The 11444-nt window shown below is 35.7% G+C and overlaps 1 long non-coding RNA gene across 1 annotated transcript; it reads right to left on the reverse strand.

The window, feature by feature from the left end:
• Positions 1-7217: 7217 nt before the first annotated feature.
• On the reverse strand, positions 7218-8213 carry LOC143634530 (uncharacterized). Its single transcript, XR_013153873.1, has 3 exons — positions 7993-8213; positions 7779-7847; positions 7218-7387 (listed from the first exon to the last, which is right to left on the reverse strand). It is a non-coding gene; the product is annotated as an uncharacterized LOC143634530 (long non-coding RNA).
• Between the last annotated feature and the right edge of the window lie 3231 nt (positions 8214-11444).

Below are 11444 nucleotides of genomic sequence, written 5' to 3' on the forward strand. Positions count from 1 at the left end.
ATTCTTTCTATCTTTTCATGCGAAGTTTATGCTCGTTTTGTTCATCATTGGTTACGTGATTGCTTCACCTAGAGTTTTTATTTGTTGTCATGTAGATGATGGCTTGGAGAAGCAAGGGAAACAAGTTCTAGAATATTCTAAGTGTTACTTGGAGTTCAATAAAGATCAATCAAATATTGGGCAAAGATTTAACAAGAAATAATAAAAAAAAATCCGAAATCCACCCATGGAGGGCGCCGTGCCGCGCTAAGGCTAGGGGTCGAGGCGGCCACCGGGCGCCTAGGCCTTCTGGGCTGCCAAATTTTGCAAGCCAAGCCCATTATGCGTTCTATATATGCATCTTTATAACCAATCCGATTCTAAGACTTTTGGCAGCTGATTTCAAGAGAGAAACCAAGGTGTTGAAGGTGATTTGAAGCTAGGAACCAAGGAGGATCGAGAGAGCTTTCATCCGGGTGTTCAAGGATCAATCGCAAAGGTTTTTATCGCTCTAACTTTCGTTCCTTGTTCATTATTTATCATGTCTTGCCTCCTTGTTTTTAATACTTGTTTGGGATTATTTTTAATAATGATTCTAGGCTAGACTTCATGTCTACCTAGGTTTGATGAACATGTGTTGATTTGATTCTTGCTTTGGACTAATGTTTTGATTATGGATTCGTTTTATTAATAGTAAAAGACTTGATTTTTTTCATGATGCATATGAGTATTTGTTATCTTGATTGATTATTTAACTACTGCTTCGCATGGATCTTGTTTTCTATTGATTGTGTTCTTTAGATATTAGGGTTCATGTTTAATCGTTACTTGGTGTTTTGATTATTATGGTTGAATAGGCCTATCAGATCATAGAAGCTTGTTAATTGTTGATTAGGATTTTGAATGCTTTGCTAAATTCCAATAGCTGTAAGGTGAAGGGTTATTCATGTGTCTTGGTCAATTGCATGCTAGGATAGATAGTGATAATATTCTTGCTTATTGTGTTGATCCATGTTCATGATGTCATGTTAGCTTATCAAGTTATCTAGGGTTTAGTGTTTCGTAAGATTGCTTGCTTTAGATACTATTAATTAACCCTACTTGATGACTTTGCGGAAATCAATAATACTGATTGCTTAATAATCTAATAATTGTTCTTTGGAATTTCATTTGATTCGGTCAAGGGTTCTTTAGGGTTTATTAGATGAATACGTTTAGAAATCAGTTTCCATAATCATGTTATTTGTCCATTGCTTGATGATTGTTGATGCATGGGATTCTTACCTAGGTAGATTCCTTCTCTATTTGGTTCCGATCTTGTGTTTGGTTGCTTGTTTCTCGTTTGCATGTTTATTTACTTTTTAGTTTAATATTAGTTTAATGTTAGTTTAAAAACCCCCTTAAAACATTAATAATAAATAGTCGTGTCGTAAGTCGAGTCTAATTAGTTAATTTACGTAATTTTTAGAGTCCTGTGGGTTCGATATTCCGGACTTACTTAGCTTTAATACAATTGATCAGTTCACTTGCCGGTGTTTTGTTTAGTTGAGTCTTAGGTCTAGTTTTTATTACTTGTTTAATTTAGTTAATATTTAATTGAATGTTTTGAGCACATCAATGACCAAGACGGCGATGCCATAGCATGCATTATGTTCTGAATATTTTGAAAATAAGCATGTTATTTCATCAAGAACATTTTTGTTCATGTCGATCACATAAGCGTTATCTTTTCGTTGTGATCAAACAAGAATCTAGTCTTCTGGAATAATTATTCCAGGTTTCAAAATCAAGCATTCCTTTTTAGTAAAATGAGTTGAAAATTCTTTATCGCAGATTTGTGAGACGCTCAATAGACTGTGCTTCAATTCAGGAACAAAGTTAACATTTTCAAATTTTAGAACACTGTTACTTTCGGTACCCTTCTGAGTAATCTTTCCTTTCTCTCCTCCCGCAAAGGACACATACCCACCATTAAATGTTTGAATGTCGTGTAATTGGGTAATGTCTCCTGTCATGTGCCTGGAACAGCAACCATCAACATACCAAGGTCTGATGATATTCCTTTATAGCTGTTTCTACACAAAGCGCGAGATTAGTTAGATTTATGTGCCCAGTCCATAGTTACACTGGGTGACCCTGATTCATCTAAAGTTGTCATGGGTTGCCATGACATATCCTTTTGATCATCAAACGTTTGGCTTGCAGATTCTTTTACCGGAGACTTAGGCAACCATTTATGCCTACCATTGTAAGATTTGACATTATAGGTACGAATGGTTGACTTCATCTCTGGTGTTTTTGGGTTGAAAGGACGCGAATTTGTCTTCTTAACCTGTTTCGGTTTAGGATGTGCGTTCCTCTTTAAAACCGAAGCACCTTTTCTAACCCTATTACGAAACATGTCAGGCTTGGTCTGATGAGGACTAAACCTGCCAGATTTGTTTCGGTTCCAATCATCGTCAGAGAAATTAGCATGACTATGCCTAAATCTTTGCCTGTACGAATTATGATGCACACGGGGCATATTCCTCTGATAAAATCCATAGTAAGGAACATATGGACGATGTGGAAAATTTCTGGCAATATGACCAGGAGTGCCACAATTAAAACAAGTTTGACGTTTTATGTAAAAATCATTTGGGCAACTCCTCGTCTGGATTGGTTGTGTAGACCAGCTTGCTTAAAATTGTGAGGACCATTTTTTACATCTTTGAACTTATCACCTTGTTTGTCATTAGAGCATCCCTCTTCAACAAATTTAGGTGGTAAGTATTTGTTGGAATTTTTCGAATTTTTAATCTTATTGGAAACCACATTATTAGAATTCAAAGTTTCAACAGCATCAACCACACAAAAATCCTTGCTCTTTAAAAAAGAGCCCACACAAACAGTCGGAATAACAGAATTCAAAACAGGAAGTTTTAAAGAAACATCAGAAACAATGTCATTATTAAATTTAAAACAAGGGTCATCGTCCTCATCAGTCCATTCCTTCACAATTACATTTTCTGCACATGAAGTAAACACGTTAGAATCGTTCACTTTTGAAGTGGACGGACTTGCATTCACAGAACTAACTCCATCACATTTGTCTTGTTTACCGTGCTTCATGTCCTTTACCTTTTCTTCATGTTCTTTAGTAGTAGGAAGACTAGTATAGTTGTCATTGTATGGTGGGGGTACTTGACTATATCCTATACCCTCACCTTCGTTTTCTTTCCACCACAATTCATTTTCAATCATTGAATTGACTACTTTACTGGAACCATCGATTTTTTTTTTAAAGTCTAGGTTAGCCCTTTCAAATTTACTAGTTAGATTCAAAATTTCTAACTTGGTGGCTTCCAGTTTAGCAGTTAGTTCAGCGATTTCTTGTTTGGCGTCAAGTAAATGACAACATTTTATACTAAATTCAGACTTAAGTTTTGAAAAATCCTTTTGAGTTGCTTCTATCTTATCAAGAAACCCTTTTTCATTTTTCTTAAGTTTGAAATTTTCAGATTTTATTCTTTCCATATCTCTAATTAAGTTATCATTATGGAGCTTATATAACTCTATCTTATCAACACAATCTAGAGAACATGGTTGAAAACTTACCTCATGTGAATTTGGAGAAGTGAACGCCGTATATGCGAATTGAAGTTCCTTGATCTTCTCCTCAGTAGCATTTTCTTCTCCGGTGTTTTCAACATTTGCGAAGTTTGAGGTTTGATTTCCAATGTTGAGAGCAGCCGCCTGATCCTCCCAAGAGAATTGGTGAGCAACCAATCCTCTTTCACCATTTCCCGAACTACCTCCAACCTCACCTCTAGCATTGCCCACAAGAACCAGTGCGCTTTCTGTGTTTCCATCCTTTGCTGGGTTAGTACATTCACGAGCAAAATGACCCGGCTCATGACAGTGTAGAATCTCCGAGTGTCCTTGTTAAAGCCCACCTTCTGATTATTAGGCATATTTCAATTGTTTCTACCCGTCCTCTTAGTGAACTTCTTGGCTCGAAATACTACCATGGCGATTTGCCAAGAAATATCCATTTCTTCAACATCGTCAGGATGAATCTAATCGAGTTCAGCAGCAACCACAGGTTGAACCAGGTCTCCAGCTAAAAATGCATTATAATAGTTCATGAATCCCGCCATTAGAGATATATTCTCCTGAGTCTCTTTTGGAATGGAAGGAATCAGGCTGGAGTTCTGACTGTAAGTTACTCCAGAGGATGAGACCTTTCCATTGTCAGCTGAAGATTTACCATACTTAGTGAAGAATACTGGAGCTGGTTGGGGTGGAATGGAAGATGGTTTGCCTTGAGTGGATGTGAACAATTGAAAGTTTCCCTGAGGTGGTTGTTGAGTAGCCTTGAACATTGAGAAACTGTCTTGAGAGATGAGGGCACTGTTGGAAGCAACGTTGTACCCAGCTGCACTGTAGGAGTTTGCATGATTTATTGCACATTGCTTGTCATCCATATCACATGCCTTGATAGTAGCCATCATCTCAGAGAGAGACATTCTGTTGAGATCTTTAGTCTTTTTGATAACAGCAACATTCATGTCCCAACTCTTTAGCAATGAGTTCACCAGCTTGTTGTTTATCTCAGAGGTTGCTAGATAAGTACTTGTTGATCTTATTTCAGTCACCAATGCTATGAATCTTTGGAGTTGAGTTTCCAACGTTTCCCCGAAAACATGATTAAACATGTTGAACTTTTGTCGCGGCAAGTCTTGGCGACTCCTTTTCATTTCTTCGTTTCCCTCATACACCTCAATCAATGCCTCCCACAACTCTTTAGCAGATTGAAGTTCTCTAAATCCAAGGGCAATCTCAGGTGAGAGAGCCATGGTTAGAGTTGAAAGAGACTTTTCATCTTCCTCAACTTTAGCAAAGTCATCATCGTCATACAATGCAACGAGCTTCACAATAATCTCAGTTGAGTTTTCTCGTTGATAAGTAATTCTTTGAGGACCCCTAACAATACTTCTCCAAACTTTGGTATCCTTCATCTTAACATATTTCTCAAACCGAAACTTCCATTCACTAAACCCCTCATGAGACAAGAGACAGGGTATATGAGTGGTGGTCCCCATTATGGAGTCCAATTCTTGATGGAGTGAAGAGTTTGTTGAAACATAACCATTAGTTAAATGTTCCATTTTAATTGAATTAGATGATGAGTTTAAGTCCAAAAAATTAATCAAGCCCAAATGTTGTTACACACAACCCAAATCACACAGATCAGGCCCAAAGGAAGTTGCAGATCAGTTGACCGAAAACCCAATGCCGACCGAGAACAATGAATCTTGACCGAGAACTAGTAATCTTGACTGAGATCTTTAGCAGGTCAACAGAAAACCAAATTAGACCGAGAACACTTGTTGGCAAAGAACAACTATTGACCGAGAACCTTTGTTTTTCACTGAAAACACTAAGATTTGACCGAAAACTAGTTATAACCAAGAACAAGAAGTAACCGAGAACTAGTTGTAGCCGAGAACCCTTAATCTTGGCCGATAACAATTGATTAATGCTGGGAACCCGGTTTTTCCCCAAAAGTCAAACTGAAATGTAACAAACTTCCGAGAAAGATGGGATTTGATTTATTTTCCAAACCAAAGCCAATATTTTCCCAAAAATGGATCTCTCTCTTCTCCGGTCACTTGTTCACCGGAAACACAAACACAACCACCAAAAATCAAAATCTTGAATCCTTGATATCACAATAACGAGCTTGAATAGGTTTAAGGCTCTGATACCAATTGTAAGTCCCGAATCTAGACCACTACAATTATGATATCAACAATCTAGTCGTTGGTGCGGAATTCCAACACTAGATGATTCAAGAACACAAATAAACACAAACACGTAAAACAAAAGAACTGCTTCAAAACACACGTATTATTATACGTCGGGTGCTTAAGCGCAACAATTACAACCACGTCTAGAACTCCCTTAGACGGCAAAAAACAAACTAAACGAAAAACATAGAACCCTATACAATGCATTCTATATATAGGGTACTCAATACACAAGCCCAACAGTGACCAAAAGCCCACGGAGATCCAAAGGGATCTCGGTTTACATACGCAGCACAAAACAAAAAAAATAGACTAAGTACAACCCAAAATAACTAGGCCCAACACATCAAATAGGCAACCTTGCTAGGAATCAATAAAGAATCCCAAAATAATAACTTAGAGACATTTCTAATTGTCAACCTTGCTCGAATTTATGAATAACACAAAGTGTGCACGAAAATACTTAAATAGTTCACACATATTCAATCAAGTATACTTTAGAGAAACGTATGCTCGAAACACTTTAAGAATCCAAAGTGTGCTAGAGGGGCTCTAATCACAAAGTGTACTCGAAAAGTAAAATTTGAAATCACCAAGTATGCTAGAAGAATATTTGGAATGCATTACCAATTTCCAAGTGTGCTCGAAACATAAAGTGTGCCCGGTAAACAAAGTTTGCCCGAAAACACTTGTGATTCCAAAGAATCACATATAAAATTATTTAATTACTCAAAGTCACAAAGCTTGCTAGAATGAGTTTAAACAGTTCAATCAAAGCACCTAAGTTTGCTAGAAAGTTCAAAAACATTAAAGCTTGCTAGAAATCAATATTCAGACATAAACAAGTATCAAGCATGCTTAAAATAGTTAAACTTCAAATAAAACAGTCAAGTCTACTCGAAAGTTTGTAAAACATCAAAGCATGCTCGAAAAAGATAAACTTTGACAAAAACATCTAAGTTTACTCGAAAAGGTTGAAAATCATCAAACCTTACTCGAAAATATATAGTCATACCTATTTAACGTAAAATGCAACTCTTTTTGTCTTAAACCATATGTCAAACAGTTTTATCATTAAAGATCATTGTTTAAGAGCACATGGTGCATAACGAGATCAAATTTCAGTTTTTATTCCTTTTAAACCATTTTCTTTCTTTTTGTAAAAAGTTCTCAACATGGGATCATATTGACTAAAGTGTTGTTTGGCAAATGTTGAATCATTAAGTGTTGAATCAATAAGAGGTCTGAATGATTAAGAGAGTCTGAACCAATAAGTGCTGAACTAGAAAGTGTTGTTTGGTTGGACATCTGAATGACTGTACAGATTGACTATTTTGCCCCTCTAAGTTATTTCGTGTAGAATGAACTACCAGAATACTTTGTTTTTTTCATTGAACCCAATATATATTCACAAATATATATATATATATATATATATATATATATATATACATAAAAAATGAAAACAATGTACAAAAAAGTTTCAAGGATACCAAAATTCAAATTACCACAAATATAAATGTTTAAAAATGAAAATAATATACAATAACTAAACCGACGTCTTCATTCTTGTAGCCCGAACGATGTCTTCATACTATCCAAACCGTAAAAATTTCCTAACAAAACACAGTTTCATTAATAAAATGAGGTTTAAAAACCATATGCAAATGTAACTACGTAAGAGTGTGCATGAAACGGGTTTGACCGTTAAACCATCCCGCGAAACCGATGAACCCTGCCCATGTTTTTTTTAACTTAAATGAGTCAGTGCTCCTATTGTTCTTACTAAAAAGTTCCAATCCGATTTCGGGTATACTCGACATAATCCTTCAAAAACCCGTGAACTCGTGATATAATGTTCCAAACCTATGTAGACTCGGAACTGGCCCTTTATTAATTGTCCGGTTTACATGTATGAGTTTCGACCTTTTAAGGTTTCGACCTTTATGTTCGTGAAAACAGATGGTCTAAAGTTGTAATTCATTAAAGCATAGGAAGATATCATACCTCAGGCTAGCATTTGCTGGCAGATTCAAATATCCATTAACATTTGAAATGGACTTATATCAGAAATCGCTGCAGAAAATGTCTTACACAGTCAAAATAAGAACAAAAAAGAGTCTTTCAACTAAGGTTTGACTTGTTACTTTCAACAACCAATATTTAAAGTTAATAACTTTAAAATTAGAGAAAGTCGGCTTTATTATGCATGATTTCTTACAGTAAAAGTGTTGCGGTTGCACTAAACGACTTGCTCTGCCATAGATCAGTGGAGATGGACCTGATAAGAAGATTGTTCTCCAAGGACTAGTGATTTTTAACATTTTTTTACGATATCAAACTTAATAGTGAAATTACATGATTTTTTAATAATGGAAAGTGAAAGAAAATAAGTTAATAACATCCTTACAGTTTTTGAAGATAAGGAAGATATGATAAACTTTCAGGAATCGGTCCGTTTAACTGATTATCTGATAAATCACTGCAAAAGATATATAATAGTTATAAAAACAATGAACATAAAAACTACAATATTATCTTCAAAGTTCAAAAACTTCAAGCCAATGGAATCTTATAGCCAAACTAAACCCTAGTTTCTCTATTAGTTTAGGGAAGCATACAATGAAACAAACGTTTTCAATCTAATTCCTAAACCTGATTCAAATAAACAATGCTAACACCTAACTCTAACATACATGTACACAAATTAAGACCTAAATCATTTATCATAATAAATTAATTTCAAATCTATCAAATTAAAACAGAGGTGGTTACCGACGCTTGCAAAGGGAGTGCAGCGGTGGTTGCCCCCGCTATCAATTACAGCACATCGGTTGTTTGGTTGTGGACGGCGGTTTCCGGCAGTCGCGAAGGTAGTGCGGCATTGGTGGGTGACTGGGTGGGATGGTATGAGCGGTGGTCGGAGGTAGGCGAGATGGTGGGACAAATGATTTTGGCCGGAGATGGAACTATGATACGGCGATATGGCTGAAGGTGGGTATATGACTATTAATAGTAGCAGAGATGAAGAAGCCAGGGGAAGGGTAATAAAGTCTAATTTCCATTCAGCGATGTTTTTTATCTAAATGGGTAAGAGGCTCATTCAGCCATTAAGATGTTGTATTTTAACAAAACAAACACTCTTAAGTCTGACCGGGTCAGACCTGAACCATTAAGAGGCACATTAAGAGCCAAACAAACACACCCTAAGTTGCTTCTCCATACTTCATTCTCAGCATTATTGTGACACATTAGGCAGGTTAATAGCAGGTATTGACTTAGCATGAATTTCATTGCCTTGGTGATATGATTAAGGTTCAATTAATTTGCATAAGACTAAAATGGATAACACATATTGTGTTATGATGCTCCATATCTATTCTCAAGGCTTATTTGGCTTTCTCCAAATCACCCCGAATTGACTCCAACCCCCTGATATTTGGTAAAACATTTTAATGACAGAACATTTTAAATTTATTTGATTTTTTTTCAAAACTTCAAACATATGTGAGGTTGAACGTTGGACTTACATGCCACGCAGTTCGGACTTACAGGCCTTTTATTCGAGACATGACAAGACTTACTTTTGTGTCCCCATCTCTGTAGTTCTAAAATTAACCCTCATGTTTGGATTTTCTTTCAAAGTTTGTGAACATTTATCAACTTTTGGTTGAATAAATAGTAAAGAATTTTTGTTCACATTTGTTCTTTGTCATTCTCAATAAGATAATTCATTTTGGTGACCAAATACCAACAAGCTCGTGTATGACTAGATATTCACTTTTCTGCCTATCATTTGGAAAGATGTATATTGGAACATGCATAGACAACAATGTAACTCCACATTTAGTTTAGCATTTTCATTATGTTTATATCACCTTAGATTTTACATATCATGGAAAGCAACCATACATATCAATGACTACACTACTTGTCTTTTTAGCCTATTAAATCCATATGATTGGCAAAATAACCAATGTACTATCATTTCCCAAAAGGTTGGATCAATTTTCATTGATAAACCCTTTTAAGCTTCTATAATGCTTGAACTGAATAATCTTATCATATCTCAGCACCATATCAACTTGCTCTGTTTTGTGAAAATGTTTTGAGCAAAATTCACTTGAAAATATTCATTTGAGAATTTAATTTTGACACAAAAACACATTCTGACACAAACATTTGTAACATATTCATATCTCAATCATGAATGACACCATCAAAACAAGCAGACTTCATACAATGCATAGTCTAACATATCCTAATAACATCATCATATCAGATTATACAAATATTCAAAAGCAACATAATCAAAACATCATATAAGCATATATGCACAAAAGTCACTTCAAACACTTATCATGATATCACACACATTATTGATCATTAGCTTAAGCATCAAGGATACCTAAGTTCCACAGATAATCATTCAAAGCACACGTCAAATAACATCAAATGCACTTTCACAACATTCAAATAAATAAACAAACAAACACTCATCAAGACCTTCCTAAAGATAGTCAATTAGCACATAGATCACACATCATCAATCAGACTTCATTTGAGTTGATCATTCCCTGGGCTTTCAAAAGAAAGTGGAATATGGTTTTATCAAGTGGCTTGGTGAATAGGTTAGCCAAATTGTCACTTGTATCAACTCTCTTCATCTCAATTAGACCTTTTTCATTACAATCTCTAATTAAATGACGTTTGATTTCAATGTGCTTGGTCTTAGAATGTTGAAATGGATTCTTAACAATGAAAAATGCAGCAGTATTATCAATAAAGATAGAAGTGTTCAAGAAGTTCAGACCATAATCCAGCATTTGATTCTGAATCCATAGAACTTGTGTACAGTAGGCAGATGCAGCAATGTACTCAGCTTCAGCAATTGAGATGGACACTGTAGTTTGTTTCTTGCACAGCCAAGACACTAGTCTGTCACCCAGAAATTGACATCCACTAGAAGTTGACTTTCTGCTCATGTTACATCTATCATAATCACTGTCAGTGTAGGTAATTAGATCAAAGGAATGGTTCTTTTGATACCATATCCCCAAATCTGGTTTTCCTTTCAAGTATCTAAAGATCTTCTTGACAACAGTCATGTGAGAGACCTTTGGAGATGATTGTAATCTAGCACATACACATACATCAAACATAATATCTGGTCTAGAAGCAGTTAGGTACATCAATGATCCAATTTTGGCTTTATTCTCATGCTCATCAACAGGCTCCCCCTTTTCATATGCTATAATTTTCTCATGTGTGTCCATTGGGGTTGAAGCAGTTTTGAGATCTTGACATTTGAACTTGTTCAAGATGTCGTGCACATACTTTGACTGGCATAAGAAGATACCATCAGCCTTTTGTTGAACTTGCAATCCAAGAAAGAAGTTCATTTCTCCCATTGAGCTCATTGAGTAATTGGATGTCATCACTTCTTCAAACTCCAGACACATTTGTTCATTGGTTGATCCAAAAATGATATCATCCACATAGACTTGAAGTAGAAGCAAATATCTTCCTATTTTCTTGTAAAAGAGTGTCTTCTCAATGGCTTCCCTTTGTAAACCATTAGCAAGCAGGTGGTTTGATAACTCATCATACCAAGCTCTAGGAGCATGATGCAATCCATACAAAGCTTTGTTTAATCTATACACTCTGTTAGGA

This window comes from Bidens hawaiensis, unplaced genomic scaffold (genome assembly GCF_021521415.1).
Source record: "Bidens hawaiensis isolate Kalapana, Puna unplaced genomic scaffold, B.hawaiensis_p1.1 tig00007117_1, whole genome shotgun sequence".
NCBI lineage: Eukaryota > Viridiplantae > Streptophyta > Magnoliopsida > Asterales > Asteraceae > Bidens > Bidens hawaiensis.